The 17521-nt window shown below is 43.9% G+C and overlaps 1 long non-coding RNA gene across 1 annotated transcript in view; it reads right to left on the reverse strand.

Annotated features, from left to right (window-relative positions):
* Positions 1–7742: 7742 nt before the first annotated feature.
* The window catches only part of LOC138526514 (uncharacterized), a 48511-nt gene continuing 38732 nt past the window's right edge, over positions 7743–17521 (reverse strand). The window contains exon 3 of the long non-coding RNA XR_011283598.1: positions 7743–8826. This is a non-coding gene — a long non-coding RNA (uncharacterized lncRNA). The remainder of the gene's footprint in view (positions 8827–17521) is intronic.

Here is a 17521-nt window from a genome sequence, read left to right on the forward strand (position 1 = left end):
TTATACTGAGTCGTGGGCCATTCCGGCACCCGAGCAAAAAAATCAAAGCAGCTGACCTTCACTTTGAACGAGCACACATTCCTAGTTAGCTACATTCAGTGTAAGGCCATCTCACAGGACTTGAAATTTACACTCCATCTTTGCATTTTGTCTGCGTGCTTTGCAGCCCCAGAGAACCATAAATACGGAGACATTCTATATTTTTTGAAAAATTATTTATAATACTGTTAGGTTTAATTTAATGCGCAAATGAACAAGGTTGGATAGACACATTGCATGTACACTGAGCAATCACTTTTATTTACACATTACATAGATACACATATTCAATGGGCCTGCGACATGAGGAGACTCGAGAGAACAGACAATCAAATTACAATCATTTAAACCGTGATGTGTATTTCTCAATGAGCTCTTCTTTAGGTGGACATGGAACAGAGGCAATGTTGGGTGGCAATGCAGTTGTCCCCTGCACAGGTTCGTTCACAACTCCATTTATGTGCCTATCTAGGACGTCAACAATAAGTCTCTCAATAAACTCATATTGCATATCCTCAAACACTGGTTTGATCACCCATTGTTTACTTCTTTTAGTGAAGGCCTTATTGTAGCTAAGCGTCCCTAAAGTTCCGGTCGTCCTACTTTGTTGACGGCCAACATTATGGTTATGTGCCAAGACCGCTAGAAGAGTCCGATTTATCATGCCCTCCATGCCAAAATGCAATCGTTTTGGCCTGTACTTTAGGCACATATTGTGGAACACCTCCAAATCTCCTGTGTGGCAGAATTCCATGAGTCCCCTCAAATCTCTTGTTATAGTTTTATCAAATACAATCTTTTCAATGGCTTTGTGAGTGGGTGATGAAGGAATCAACCACTTCTTCTTCCGTGCCTCCTCTGTGGACAAATGGCCATGTTCACAATTGTGGAAATGTTGGTTTGCGTTCCAACGGTCAACGTTGGTACAGTGTAGCATTACTGACCGCCATTTTTCCAGTAGAATTTCCAACGACCCTCCACATGTTTTTGAGCTCCACCAAAGATGGTTGCTGATTGACTTGGACCACTGTGAAATACGTTGCATTTCTTTTTTTTTACCTGCAGCCGACATTTTTTTATTGATTGTTTTTGCAAGATGCCAAACGTCAAATTGGTGATTTATATTTTTGTACTCTTCTCTCATTGTCTTGGCAATTGAAACGTGTCTGTCCGTGGCTATCAGGTCGATCACCATTCCCCGCGATTGTAGTTCTTGCAATGATGCTACAAAGCCAACTTTCTCCATGGCCACTGAGGATGTACTTTGTGACACCTGCACGACCACCGAATTCACAATTTTCTTACTTTCCATGTCCTGAAAGTGGTAGGTGCAGTACTTGGCTGAAAATCCTGGGCTGTCGCACTGTCCATCACCGGCTAGCCTGAACCGTTTGCCCGCGAATGTACTATCAATAGACATTTTTTCCATTCTCCAAGCTTCGCTAATGGCTGGAAATAGATAATCGGTTTGGTATTTGTAGAACTGAGTTTTCGCAATGAAATGGATTCCCACAAACTGAAAGAAAGACTCTAATTTTTTAAAACTTGAACCACTAAAATGTGCAGCCGCTGCACAAAGTAGATTGCCTGCTGGCAGTTGTCCCAGCATGGGTTGTGCAGACCATGAGAAAGGATGATATTTTGTACAGGTGGCATGTATTTTAAGGTTAGTGCCTCGAATTGCACGAGTCACATTAATCAATGGCTCCCCACATACTTCCCTACCTACCGAATGCCCACATTTCAACCGAATAATAATATCAATCAAACAACTATCGAATACAATGAATTTGGCCTCTTTCCTTATACTGTCACTCTGCATCCCAGCTGGTTCGGCCTGTAACGTTGAGGACATGTCACTCACATGAAAGGTAGAAGCTCTGATATTGTCTTCCGCTATGTTCAGTGATATTGATGGTGTTTCATTGTAGTCCACTTCATTCTCTTCCATTGCAACATCTGTTCCTTCTCCGGCGATGGGTGAATAAGACAATTTCTTCAACTTTCTCGCGGTCTTAGTTTTTGCGGGTGTGGATTCTGTGAATTGATCTCCGACTGCATCCGAACTATCAGGAGGACATTCACTATCAATGGCTGGTGGTGGTATAGCTCCGTTGTCAATCACTTCATATTCTTCCCATTGGCACGATGCATCTCCAGTCTCAAGTCCCTGCCAAAAGGTTTGACAAGCAACATCTCTCGTTCGCTTCACTGTCTGTGTAGATCTAGTTCGTACACCCACTCGCAACTAGAGGACAGATTGGAAAAGGGATGTTCAGTTTAAACACAACTTACAGTATTGAACTATTAACAGTGAAAAACAACATAATATAGTGACCAGGACACTAACCTTCTTTTGCTTTCTTTTCTTTGAAACTTTCTTGCCTCGAACTTCAACATCAGGACGCTGTTGCTCCGACTCGTGTGTGCATGTCTCCACTTCCTCTTGCGCTGTAACGACTATATTTTCATGATAAGCACATCCGTCACGCACTGACGCTCCATCGACTCCCTGAAACATAGAACTTTCATTAGTATGTATAATAATATCGAAAACACAAAATGTACTTGGGGACCAATACCCACGTACATCTCAATAGCAAAACACGAATGAACGCTTTGTGTAGAACATTCAAACGACAATTATTCATGCATAGTTGATCTAGTTAGATGGAACTGTCAAGATCCATACCTTGTGCTCCTCATAGACTTCCATTGATGATGATATTGAAGATGATGCTTCAGTAACTCCCTGAAACACAGTAATTGCATTAGTATGGTTTTCTATTTTGATAAAAAGAACAGAAACTTTGTGCAGGCGTCAACGGCTCATCTAAATAGACCTGCACAAATGATCAGTTGTCTAAAATAAATAATGGATATGTAAATATGATTCGATTTGCTCGATCGTTGGAAGTGTCACCACCCAGAGATCTGCATCAACTACTAGGGGTGATGTTCTTGTAGAAGAAGGTCCGTCATCTCCCTGAAACATAGTACTTGCGTTAATAAAGAAGGAAGTATAGCGGATGTAATCACGTCATATGATTTCGCTTGATCGAACTGTCAGTATCCATACCTCGAAATGCATAAGAACATCAAGGGACGATGTAACTGCGGTGCACACTTCTGCAAGCTGTTGCGCCGACCCGTAACTGCATGCTCCCCCTTCTTCTTGGACTAATGCTCCATCGACTCCCTGAAACATAGGACTTTCATTAGTAATGAACACAATATTGAAAAAAGAAGACACATAGGAGGGTGAGGACAGAAGGACATATCAATGGCTAAAAACGAAAGAAACATTGTGTGTAACAATCACGCTACAAGAATGCAAGATCTGATGATCTCCATCGATGGAACTGTCCGGAAACGTACCTCGAGCATCTGAGTGACATCAACGGTAGTCGTCAATACGTTGGACTCCTCAGCATCTCCCTGAAAGACAGTACTTGCATTATTTTGGATAACAATAATTATAACTGAAAACAAAGACTAGAGGACGAGTACAAGGGTGTACCATTAGGTAAAATAATTACACGATAAATTAAAACTATTGATTTACATGCCTAAAACAAGTCAGTGGCAGAATAGCCAAGTAAGATTACCCGATAGGCGCTTGAAGTGGCTGATGACTGCAATAACGACACGGATGGAGAATCTTCCGCCTTCATATTGAGTGGATACATAAATGGGGAAATTATTGTTAGCTAATGCTACACACTACCGCAAGGCCGAGAGATAAATACGTAAACTTGACTCACCAGTGGAGGGATGTGGACGAATAGAGTGGGAATAGCGGTTGAGAGCAATTTTCGCCTCGCTCGCGGTGTGTTCTTCTTTATTAGCAATGATGTGGAGTACATGTCAGAGGTAAAGTGCCTGCTGCAGATGCGGTATCGATCACCCCTCTTGTCCGCAAAGACTTCTAGGACTCTACTTTCAAGCTCAGACGGTGGATATCCGCAATATCGGACCCATTCTCTTATCTGATCTATTGTCTTAGGGAAAACATGCATTATAGTACCTTCAGATTTATTATGGGTCTTCGAAGGGCAACCGCCAATGGAACAGGCAGGCATTGTGGAAAGTTCTGAAAAGTAAAGATCAACAATTCTCTATGAATACCAATGTAAACTCAGAACATGTGACTAGTTCCTTGCATGTACTGTCTTGAACGAAAAGAAATTGGACGCAAAATGATTATGGTACATGGCCTTACCTTGACGAACAAACAGTTAGATGCAGGGATCAGAGTAGTTTCTTGTCGTAGGACAGGGAGCAGTTCACAGGTTGCAAACTGAGGAGTTTCCTCGAAGTGGTCACGGAAGTTCACAGAGACGAAGAGCAGATAACCAGCACCTTCACGGGTTGACTAGCAAAGCGCAAAGAAGTGCTCATTAGAAATATGAAGTGGGTTATAAAGGATTCGAAACAGGGGTGTGTTTGTGAATGAATGACGTGTATATGTCGTGGCATTATGCGGTTTGCAGGGGGGCGTCCAGCGTGAGTGGGGCTGCTTGGCAGGAGACACGGGGTCTGGAGGTAGACATGGGAACAACAACCCATGCTCTATAGACCACTTTGAAGTGTACATGGTCTTTGGCACCTCTTGGCCTTTATCGCTCCCTGACAGCTCCACTTGCCAGCGCAAGTACCCCGGTGCGAACTGCCTTTGATAGGGCGGGGGGGGGTGTGGATTGGGGCGGTGGTCGTGCAGACAAGACTCGTTTGCCGCAGGGCCTCACCAAGGAGAGGCCATCTAACTGCATGTAAGAGGCAGGCTGCAGGATCTAGTACATGGAAGGCAGGGGGTGAGTTTATAAATACCTCACCCTCCCAGGAGAATATATGGGTGCAGTTCACCCTGGAGACCCTGGATGCCTAGGCAGTTAGTCAGCAGCAGGCTGGCCTGTGGTGGCAAGGCGGCACGGGCAAGAGGGGGTCATCTCTGTACCCGATGCCCAAAAGGATGATTTATTATGATCAACCTTATTGATTATTTACCTATAACCATGTTTTGTGTCAATAAAATCCAACGGCCTTCCTTTTATTGCCAACGCTTGAACAAAGTGGTGTGGTAAGTATTTTTGGGGGAGGAGGAAAGGCCGGGAGGCTTGATGCCAACCCGCAAAATAACATATGTATGTCTGCTGCATATGGGTTCAACGGTTATGTGGATTGAAGGTGGGCGGCCTGCGTGAGGGAGGATGCTGGCCGGAGACATGTGGTGTGACAAGACAAGGCACTGAAGACTATTCAATGGAGACACACTAGATTCATTTAAAAAATCAAAACAACCATTGTTAAAATATATGTTGGGTTTTATTTTAGATCTTAATTTCAATTGAACATAAATAATAAACATTACACATTGTAAAGTTCCGGTTGCAGCACATCCAGGGAAAATCCGCGGTATTGTCCACTGTCGCTGGGGAAATGTTGTCTAATGGCAAGTACCGCACAGGCAGGTATTACTCTCCGAACGCGGTGTCCGAGCCTCCCGTGAAGCCACCAAGTGAAGCAACGATAGGCCACCAGCCTGTACCACCTGTGAAAATGAAAGATGCAAACTGTATTAAAATGACAAAACTTTCTTATCACTGTCGATTCAGGTAAAAATGTCATTCTGCTTTGAAAAAAATTCTATCTAGAAAATGCACAATATGGAACCAATTTACATGCATTCGAATGATATGTAGATGTAATTTTATATGTGGGAGACGACCATGACATAGTAGTGGCATCACTGACATCACAACCAGAGTATACTTACTCGTTACTCGGATTACGCGGACGAACAGTGCCGCGAAGTTCGTGCATAAGCACCATCATCATCCTCAACACGGTCCGTGAGAGGCAGGCTTCCCTGAACTCTGGCAGCTCGGTGATGCATTGCGGACTTGGCTCGCCTTCCGAAATGTAGGCGAAGCACCCGGAATTTTCACGGCAGCAGCAGTTCTCCTCCTCAGTTGGCATTAGCTCGCACCGATTGCACGTGCACCAGGTGGAGACGCCGTCCATGCGACATGGTCCAGGCTCTTCATCCGTTGACTGGTCCTCCCAACTGCCGTCCGAATCCCCATCGTTTCCGCGTGCTTGCCTTTCCAGTAGTTCCTCCTCGGTGTACTCGGGCTCGTACATATACGGCATTATTGTAGCCATTGTGTGGTAAAGAAAGTAAAATAATTTACAGAGATGGTACAGGTGTTCACAAGGCCTAGAAGCGGCGAAGGTAGCTGACCAGAGCACAGAAACGAGTCACAGAATACTCAAAGTAACACAGAGAGAGGAATGGAATCAAAAATCTGCTGCTGTGTGTTGTGAAACGGTGTGTTTATACTTATTGAGGAAAGAGGCGTCCTGCCATTTCCATGGCGACACTTCATTAGCTGAGGCGCAGCGATTGTTGACACGAAACGTGCTTTGGCGTTGGGAAATGGGCGGTACGCGTCTGCTGATGTCAGGCTCGGGTGGGGGATTTGATTTAGTGCCGCAAAAGCAGGTGAGCCAGGGCGATGGGGGGAAATGATAGGATTATCAGAAAATGGCGGCTGATTTCGAGTGCGTTAATGGACGAAAAGTCGGGTAAGGTCCATAGGAAAGTTTTCTACGATCTACCGATTTATGCTTAAAAACACATGGCCGAACCATAGGAACAATAAAAAAAAAGTCCCGGAACTATCCTTTAAAGATACATCCCATTTTCGAAAATTTCTATTTCAGATATAATGCCAAATGTTATACAAATAGCAGGTATATCAATGTGTTGCTCAGTGCACACACCTATGCAAACATTGTCATGTTTCTCTTTGAAAAGAAACATATCTTGGAAACACAACCGTGGTCATCCAGAATAATCTTTTGAAGAAGATATATAGACGATGTGTTCGGAATTTGGAAAGGCACCAGATTAGAACTTGATGAGTTCTTTCAATATATGGACAGACGGCATGAGCATATCGGAGACCAGAGCTTACATTTCTTAGATGTCAGAGGAGGAGAACTACTCACCAACATTTACAGGAAGCCCACGGACATGAACAATGCATTACACTACAAGAGCTTTCACCCCAAGCACTTAAAAAGAGCCTTCCATACAGTCAGTTCCTGAGATTGAAAAGAATAGTCTCCAGTACAGATACCTTACAAAGATAATAGGACATCATGTCTGAGAGGTTCAGTAATCGTGGTTATCCAACAGACAGACATACTCGACAAATCTGTCGTAAGAACAGAAATACACAGGAGAGAGACCAGGTCTGGAAGAGGACAAAGCCAAAATGATTCACACCTTACGTTTCTAGAAACAAAGTAACCATATTAGGCACCCCAACACGGACAAGAAAATTAAATTGCATGGCTTCTCTGTGCACTTCGTTGCCCATGTGGGAAATATAACGTAGGAAAGACCATAAGTAAAGCTAAAGACAGATGGATGGAAAACAAGTCCAATATAAGAATGGCAAATATGAAATCACCTGTCTATAGGTATTTTTGGGACAATCACCACACAATATCACAAATGCAGTGGCCCCCCTGTGGATGAATGAAGAATTCTATTTGGATCCATATCTTTAAACATTTTACAGGAGAATGATCCACTATGTTATGTCGTTGCATTTGGGAGGAATAACTTGTAGTAATTACATCACTCTGTAACCGTTTCTTTTGCTGTATAAATTGATAAAACAGAGACAATGTCCAATTCTCAACAAACTAACTTTATTAACTTTAAAATCTTTTCTCTTTCACAGGAGTAAAGGATACGTGTAGCTGAAGAGCCCCTCCGATCGTATGCAAGTGCTTCAGCAACTTAAGGTAAGTGTTCTGATGTTTCTTGTTTCTTTGATCTTTCTTTCAGGGAAGATGGTTACTGTCTCTTTAAGGTTCCTTCGCCCGTTTGGACCTTCGATCTTTAGAAGAGTTCCATATATAAAAGTTACTGGCACTGTTCCTTTAAGACTAGTCTCGATCACATCGTTGCAAGGCATGCCACACACATAAATATTGTATTTTTCTCTCACAGTCTTTACATTCATTAAGCCTGCTTCTGTTTTCCAGACTCAGCTCATTGATGTCCGTATATTCGGATACGGGCTGGCGAAGAAGAATCATGCGCTCATTTATCAACATTTGTTCGTTGTTTGTAAAGGCGGCTTATAAAAGTTTTTATTATTATTGCTCCTAGATCGTAAGCCGTACGACTAGAAACTGTCTGTTTTGCTTTGGGGCGTGACACACATATGATTGGTTCGAAGGTAACTGTCCTTCTCTTCTACTGGTGTGGTTTCCACTTCCTTTTGGGGCATGACACACATACGATTCGTTCAAAGGTAACCGCCCCTCTCTTCTTTTAGTGTGACTTCCACTCCCCTTATGGGCATTACTCACTCTCTCTGCTTTGTCTTGCGTAGAACAGCTGACTCGGCACCAGCGACCCTCTTCCTTCTCAGACGTTGCGGCTGAGCAAAACTCAGCTACCTCAACTCTGTCTTCTACAGGGGTTGAGGGTAAGCCACCGTCCTGATTTCTCGACTCTGCCTTCTGCGATGTTGCGGGCCAGACGTACTTTGTGGAAGCAACACTCGCTTCGGCTCGATCCTCAGTCGAGCGTCGTACATCAACAATTAACGTTATTCAACTCACGAACCATACTTTAACATAAAACAGATTCAGTGCGCAACGGCGCACCAGTCTCCCTCCGGACTCCTCGCAAACTCCTGTCTTCAGCTAATAAACCCATTCATAATGGGCGTTATCTGAATCCCCGTCCTCAGCGGTAACCTAGCAACAAACACAGAGATGTCCATATTAAAGAAAAGAACCTAAGGAACTCCTTCCCGTTTACTAAGCATAAACCTTTCGCCATAGGATAATACTAAGGCATTTGCTTTCCAAATATTTTATTCTTATTTTAGCCTTTCGGAATTACCACTTCATCACACACTCCCCAGTCAATGCCACCTTTAACAGCGTGATTAGCAAGAATACAACCTGTCTAGATGGGTAGATTGTACACATTGGACATTTACATGTAGTTTTATTTGGGTCTATACTCTCAGAACTGCTATATACATGCTACATCTGCAGCTATAATTTCCCACATGAAGGCACTTACACAGCAATAAGACAATAGCGTGGGGCATGTGGCCTAGTAAATTACCTCAATGCTGTATGTAGGGAACACAAATGGACCTACCAGTCCGAACATGACAAAGGTCGATTGCAAGAAGTCCAACACTCACACTTAGAAGAACACACAAATACTCCCCTGACCATCTCAGACACTTACCAGAACATGGCTGACGCTCTCCTCATCGTAGAACCATGCGTAGACGAGGCAAGATCCCCTACCGACCCTCCAAACAAACCTTGTGCAGTGACCCAGAATGTCAAAAAGGCTATGTATTAGCCCAAGGGAGCATGACTACAAATGAACACAGCCTTATTATATTACTACAAATAAATGCTGACCCACTTACATTTCTTATAGACATTGAAGCCACCGTAAGTGTAACTGGCAAAAAGGAATATACTTCAGTTCCTAGGCTGAGGCCGGTCTTAAAAAGACCTTTATTTTTCTGGTACACCTCTACATTTCCATGCTGGGCATGTTGTTTGTCATGTGTGCCTATAAATATGATTTGCGAAAACGGAACTATATGTATTTGGAATAGACATCGAAGTTGGTTGCATCCTCAGCTTCAAGACTTTCCATCATACCAGTGAGAAAGACATGATCATAAAACTATTCCATTTTCTGTTCCAATGACCAGGAAAACTGAAAAATAACCTCACTTTGAAATAAAATACAGAACCTGTTGGTCAACAATACAGCATAATTCCTTTTTCTATTCAATTCCACGATGAAGACGGAAACGTTTTTCTGGATCAAGACAGCATAGAACCTGCCAAAACACCCATCACATGGCAGGTTCAGACGGGTGCATTTACATATCTGATGGCATGCACACCCATTATCAGGCAATACAAAAGGAACAACATAATGTCCAGAGAATGACAGATTTGATGCACCTTCTACATGGTGCCATCATATTTTGGAAAGCTTTATCTTACTATAGGATAGCATACGGTCAGTTAAAACCTCATCTATCATCAAGGTACATAACCTTTGAATCCCCTCGGGGACTCTTCAGGCTCCCGAGTGTTGGGGTATGATCAGCAGCTGAGATTTTCCAGCAGGGGATCCCCAAAGTCATGCGGCACATAACTCATTGCCTTAACAATAGGGATGACATTTCAATTTGAGGAACACCAATGAGTTGCATGGTGCAAACCTTATACCAGTTATCATTGTGCTGGAAGATGCAAACCCAACGCTAAATGAAAACAAATGTGAATTCTACAAGAACACATTGAATTTCTTTGGTTACATCTATCCAAGGACAGGTTTCAGCCTGATCCCAACAAGGCGCAAACCCTGTACTCAACACCATGTTCCACCAGATTGCCAACACTACAGTTGTGTCTTGATATGGTAAGTTATTGTACCCAGTACATAGAGGATGTTGCCGCTCTCAGCACACCCTTATGCCTGCTGACGAAGCAAAGGCAAAATTTTCTATGGTGGTGCAAGTGCCAAGATGATTTTGACCAAATCAAAACATGCATAGCCTCTGCTAGTTGCATGGCTTAGTTTGACTTAGACCTCCATACCAAGCTAAGTGTGGATGCAAACCCAATCAGACGGGATGCCATTACTGTGCAACATAAACCCAGTTCAGCATCAATTTGTCAAGCAGTTGTCTCATAATACTGTGTCAAATCCGGATAGAGCCGGATACAGATATATGGTGTTAAATGCAACTTTGGCCACTGTTTTGTTTACTGTCCTTTGTCTGCTTCCTAGGTGACTACCCATTACCCTAACTGTCCCAGGAGGGCTGCAATTTGATTGGCTCAGCAACAAGAGGCATTGTCGGATGATTGACAGAAAAGGAAAGTATTAGATCAAATGTGGACTGGTGTGAATACTGCGCTTTCAACCTGGGGTGTGTATATAAAGGCACACATTTAGAGGATTGAATTGACCGACTTTAGAAGGCAACAGGGCTCTGTCTGGAGCGGTGCTGACAGGTACTGAGGCATGGATCGGTGAGCTCCACGTGGTAGGGTTCTTGAGTCAGCTTACCAAACGGGCCCTGCAGAAAATGACTGATGGGGCGCTGGAAGCAGGACGAAACTTGGAGTTTGATATGGTGTGCAAAGAGGTGCAAGATTATCTGAACACCCAACTGATATTGATCAGAGGAGATGTGTAAAACAACAGCTGCCCATGGTTGTTGAATAATTACTCTGGGCTACCTGAACGCCTATAGCCATGGAGACATTTCTGGAAATACAGTGGTTGGTACTGCAGAGATAAAGAGCATTCGTTTATAGCACACGGGGCAATATAAGGATTTAGGGCGCTGGCCAGAAGGATATTGCTGGGACATTGGACAGGATGCAACTGGGAATGGGTGACCCACCATGAAGTTTGGGAAATCAAACAATGCCTCTAGATACCTGATCTCTGCCCTGGGATGACACCTGATCTGTGGTTTAGTCTTGTTTCATATTGGGAGTTATGGCCTTTACAGCCCCCACTGTTGCAATGCTTGAGCAGATTAAGCGAGGTTCAGGTAGTGTTGGTAGGAATAGAGTGTGCTGGGAAGGTGAGGGAGCAGGATACAGTTTGGTAGGGAGAAGGTTGTTTTGAGGAAAGAATCAATGCATAGAATGAATTACTTCACCAGAATCTGATGTACATTTCACTATTCCTACATGTACTAAGCAGTTTACTGTTTTCTGGCCAGCTACAGAGAGGAGGATAGTAAAGGTGTATATTGGGTTTTTGAGGGTGTGGCCAAAGCTGGTGCGACAGAGATTTAGGGATTTAGAAGTAGAAGCAGCAGTAAGGCATGCAACAGAAGTGACCAAGAGTTTGCAGGTGTTAGAGATGGTGTACAATAGGTGGCCCATCAAATAGCCAGAATATGTATAGAGGGCGATGTTTTATGTGCAGTAAATAAGGAAGTGTCTGGACAACCTTACATTACCACCACAGTATGTCTCACAGCATTTTCTCTTCTATTGGCAGGGGTAATCTGGTGTTGTACGCAGTGTTGTTGCCAGTCAGGAGCCGTGGTAATACAAAATAAACCCTCCCGCTCGCTTCCTCTTCAGCCTGTCCACAATCTAAGCCCCTCCTTTGTCATGCTAGAAATGCAAAAAGAAAGCAAAATGTTGCATAAGGAGCTGGGGAAATTGTTACAAACTCTATAAACACATGAGGATGATTGTATGTATTGTAAAAGCACTGTGGTAAAGGTAGATGGTTTACCTGCACAAACTAAATGCAGGAATGCACCATAGCATACATGCCAACATTCTCAACCACCTATGAGGGAGATTCTTTCTCCTGCTTTCGGGAGCAGAATTTCCCCATAGGCTTGCATTGGGGTTTTAATTATTTAAGGTAGGAGTAAGAAAAAAATAATCTTTTTTATCTAAAAATGAGGAGTCTCCTGCCTAAATCGGGAGGGTTGGCATGTATGCCATAGGTAGGTGGGATTAGAACAGAATTCCATGTGCAAATGAAAACCAGGTGAATTGGGACATGTAGCACGGGGGTATAGAAAGACCAGCCACATTAGTTGCGAGGTAAGCACAAAAGGGGGGACTGTGAACGCTGATGATCCCCGGAGAAGGGGAATACAATTCATGTTGTAGTAGCGACATAAAGGCAATAAGACGACTATGACCATAAAGGATAATAAACCACGATATGGGAGTCTGGGAATAGTGGTGGATACCCTTAGTGTTATTTCTTATTAAATATGTGCCTGAGTGTTTGTTGTTTTCCTTTTGATCATATTGGACAATGGATAGGGAAAGCACCACTCACTGGCTTTAGGCAATGTCTCGGATGCACTGGGTGAAGGCCACCTGAGCCTCCATCCTGGATTATGCTGGCCTAAACCAGCCAGGAGAATAGAAACTTATTCTCCACCTTAAAAGCATAAAGAGGCGTTGGTCCCATGCCCTTCACATGAGGAGGACTATGCCAGATATCGTCAGACTAGATCGACTGACCTGGAAGCGGAGGACACCTGATAACGGGAGACGAAATGAAAGCAGACGACATGTTGCAGATGTTTACAATGAACATTATGGTTATGTCTTGGGGGTCGGTCAAATGGATGTGATGAGTATTGTGAGTGGCCAGACCAGTAGGGAATATAAGGGGAAGGCCAACTGGAGGCGGGTTGGGTTACTTTGGGCGGTGGCCGGATAGGGTGCTATTTGTTTATATGGTTTGCAAACCAGCAATAAAGTACTTTTGTTTGATGTTACGGTCATAGCAGTGAGGCATGCCTGTTGCCATATCCAACACACAAGTTTCTCCGGCGAGAAATAGGGGGCAGCTTGGCTGGGTTTTTGAATTCTTGGTGCGCCATCATTCACGATCCCTGGGTATTTCAGACCATACAAGGTTTTCACATTCAGTTCTACACAACCCCCTCATCCAATTTATTTCAGCACAGAGAGTGCACGCTTAGTGCACCTAGAGGTTAAGAACCTTCTATAAAAAAAAGCAGGAATAGGCAGGTGCCCTTGAATTCCCTGAGATTCGCCGGCAATATTTTTCTGGTTAAAAAATTTTAGAGGGAGTAAGACCTGTCATCAGTCTTAAAGAGTTCATTGGATTCCTCCAATGCAATAATTTCAAGATTGAGGGTATTCATCTTCTGAGAGATATTCTGATTCCATGGGACTGGATGTTGAAATTGCAGCTCAAGGGTGCATATCTGACCATACCTAGCTGGAACAAGAAATAGGAGTTGGTATCCCGTCCATTCCGTTCAGGCTGTCTTCAGCCCCTTGGTGCTTTACCAAAGTGATGAAGCCGGTGGTAATGGCTCTCATGGCTGGTTGGATCCAACTCATCATTTACCTAGACAATATCCTGTTGGTGTCGCAGTTCATGGAAAGAGCAGCTCATCATCTACAGATTACGATATCCTAAATTGGGAGAAATCTCAGATTCAGTCATGTGAAATAGTAGATTCTCCAGGTTTCAGGCACTGATTTAGTTACCTCCGTCCAAGATCAGTGCCATCAAGAGAGACATCAAGAAGGTCCATGCAGCTTATACAATTCCCTTGCGCATACTAACTAGCATGGATCATAAGTCTTTTGTCTGCATCAATCTAGGTAATTTTTCCAGGGCCACTTCATTATCGAGCTCTTCAGAGAAGGCTCTCCATATCAGAAAAGGGTTGGCGTATGAGGATCCGATCGCATTCTCTCAAGAAACAAAAAAAGAGTTACTATGGTGGTTGAACCACATGCAGGCCTGGAATGACTCCATGTCAATTTTTTGCATTGACTCCAGATCTGATCATTGAATCCGATGCCAGTCTCCTAGGCTGGGAGGTTCGTTGTGGTTCCTTGTCCAGGGGAGGTAAATTAAATGGACTCTGCTAGAGAGGGGACTCAACTGCCTAGTTATTGTTGGGTTCCTTCGCGCTAAATAGCTACACAAAGGGCAGAGTGGATAGTTGTATTCTGTTAAGAATGGGCGTCTCAGCAGTTCGGTATGTCAACAAGATGGGAGGGGCTGAGGTTGTACATGTTAGTGGAAATAGCAAAATATTTCTGGCATTTCTGCCTGGACAGGGAGATTGCAATTCAAGCAGAAAGTTCTCCGGGGCTACACAACACAGTAGCAGACTGGAATTCCAGACATCTGAGGGATTCCACCAACTGGAAACTTCATATGTCCGTTTTTCAACCAATTTACCAACTCTGTGGTTAAATGTTTAAGTTTGTTTTCTTTTTTATTGAACATTTGTATAGCGCCTCTAGAGCAAAAAGGCTTTCCAGGTTCTATGAGACAAAAAGGCTGAGGGGGACCGATAAGAAAAACAAAAATAACAGTCCATCTAGGCCTTGTGACATTCACATACTTGCCAACCCTACCCATTTGGGAGGTAGGCTACTGCTTTTCAGGCAGTCCTACCGCCTACAGATTTCAGTGTCCAATCCTACCAATTTTCAAGTCTACCTGCCTCAGGCCCAGCGAGCCCAGCATTCAGAAGGTGGACGTGTTAAAAGGTCCATTAATTTGATGGATGTATGCCTGGCCACAGATTACGTGAAAAAAATTTGTTGCACAAAAAGAAGTTAAACTAATGAACGGATTCCGGAAGGGAGGAACGAGAAGCTCATGTGTCAAGTGCAGGGACGGCATCAGGGCTTTTCAACCTTTTCAGTTGAAAAGTTCCATGAGCCTCAGGGATGCCCCCCGTAACTGCCCCATGTTGCAAGTTAGCAGTCTTATAACACTGCAATATATTTTTCTCTATATTATTTTTGTTCTGGGGCTTGCCTTACAAGCTACATTTGCGGGAGCTCTTGCGGCAGTTAGTTCCCTTGCGGTATACAGAAGTGTTATCACCTCATTGCCTTTTCACACCGTTCCTCCACAGCATGCCATTGCTGACATAGAAGGATTTATAGCTTTCAGTGGGTATTTCTTGTTTCAGCTCCCTACTGCTTGGCCATCTCGTGATAATCGGTGACTGTCAATTCCTAGATGTATTTATTTGTCTTTTCATTGGGTAAAATTGATGTGACATAATTTCCTGTGATGTCATCAGTATGCTATGTACTATTTCTGAACCTTTAAGATTTGTACAGATTTTTGGTCACAGAATGTTGGCATGTATGCATTCGGATTGTGCAAGTGCAGTAACAAGAAGTGCAGGGGAGGGGGAAGATTAGGGGTTTGGGATAGGGAGAGAGGGAGAAGTGCAGGAGGAGCTGGGTAAGATCTAAGGGGAGCCCTGGAGGGCAAGTGCCCAGGGAGCAAGGGGTAGGAGGCAACTAGTGCGAGGTCGGGGGACCAGACTCAGTAGGCTAGTCAGGGAAGGGTACCCGAGGGCAGGTGCTGGTGAGGGGAGAAGGGGAAGACTGATTGAAGGAGGGCTTGGCCGCAGTAAGACTCATAAGGGTCGCAACAACCAGTCACAGCGGCAGGGGAGATTAGCATGAGAGGGGGATAGGGAAGCAGGAGAAAAAGAAGGTCTTGAGAAGCTTCCAGAACTTAAGGAGATCCGGCAAAAGTCAGAGCGGGGTAGGGAGGCCATCCAAGAGCAAAGCACCTGCCGAAGAAAGTGAGCTACCCCCCACTCTCTGTTAGAAGAAAAGTCTGATCTGCAGAGAGTTGGAGCTATAGGAGGTATTTAGAGACCGAAAGTTGAATGAGCAGCCAATGGATGGGGATGCAGAATAACTCCAACACTAAATAATCAAACCAACTCAGGAAGATGGCAAAGTTTACTGTTTTCATATCAATTGTCTAAAACAACGGACATCAACAGATGTTCCTTCAAGCTCTCATAAATATCACATAAAAACACATTGATATACTAAAAATGTGTCATATGTGACGTCCCACTACGTGGCAAATGAGAAAAACCTACGAAGATTTGTGATAGGCTTAAGGGGAACATCTAAGCATACTTTCTGTAAGAGGTGGGATTATGATTGGATGTCTACTAATAGGTAGACAACTCATGCCTACCTCTAAAACATGTAATCTTCAACACTATTAAGTACACAATATATCATTGGTTCTTAAGCTACAAGGCCCTTCGTTTTATGGGCCTCTACAATTGGTTGGCATGCTCGTGCCATGTCTGGAACATTCGGTTCACTTAGCAGCACGTGAGCTCAGACCCAGGTGCCAGGAGGTGGAGTTGACTTTACCTCCCCACCCAATTAGCCCATCGTCTTTCATCACCCATGCCTTCTGACATTAAGATTGTCTTTGAACTTGGCCTTGCAAAGTATTCTTGTCTGTGTAAGGGAGTGCGAGCACGCACTATCACTGTTCTAGAACTCCAAGCTGAACTCTATTTCCATCCATGGCTCACGTGACAGGAGACCATGATTTGGACCATTCTTCAGCATTTAAATGTCTTAAATTAATAAAACTTGGCAAGCATGATGTTCTTTCTTTGCACCTTAACAAGGGATGATTCAGCTTCTCACGTTCACCGCCTTTGAGAATAGATAACTGGCCTTGACTGCTTTCACCTTGACACCAGGCCAAACAGCCTCGCCATTTGTATCCACAATCTCAGCTAATTTTTGCTGCAACAAAGTTCTCGGCCTTTCTCTCCATGGGTCCGGGCTCACTAAATTTATGACACCGATGTCCAGCTTCTATACAATGGCAGCTGCACCTGTAGTCTATTCACTACATGTAGCCAGCTTCTAAGATGATTTGGGGCCTCATTACGAGTTTGCCGGTATAAAAACAAAATTACCGGCATGCCGGTGCTATCGTGTCCGTGTAGCACTGCTACCGGAGTCAACGGTAGATTCCGAGTCAGCGTGCACGCGCATTCCGGCCCAAAAACCCCCTATACCGGCATCCTCGGTGACTCTGACTCCGAGGACACCG

This window comes from Ambystoma mexicanum, chromosome 7p, assembly GCF_040938575.1.
Source record: "Ambystoma mexicanum isolate Mex_15411 chromosome 7p, UKY_AmexF1_1, whole genome shotgun sequence".
In the NCBI taxonomy this organism is placed as follows: domain Eukaryota; kingdom Metazoa; phylum Chordata; class Amphibia; order Caudata; family Ambystomatidae; genus Ambystoma; species Ambystoma mexicanum.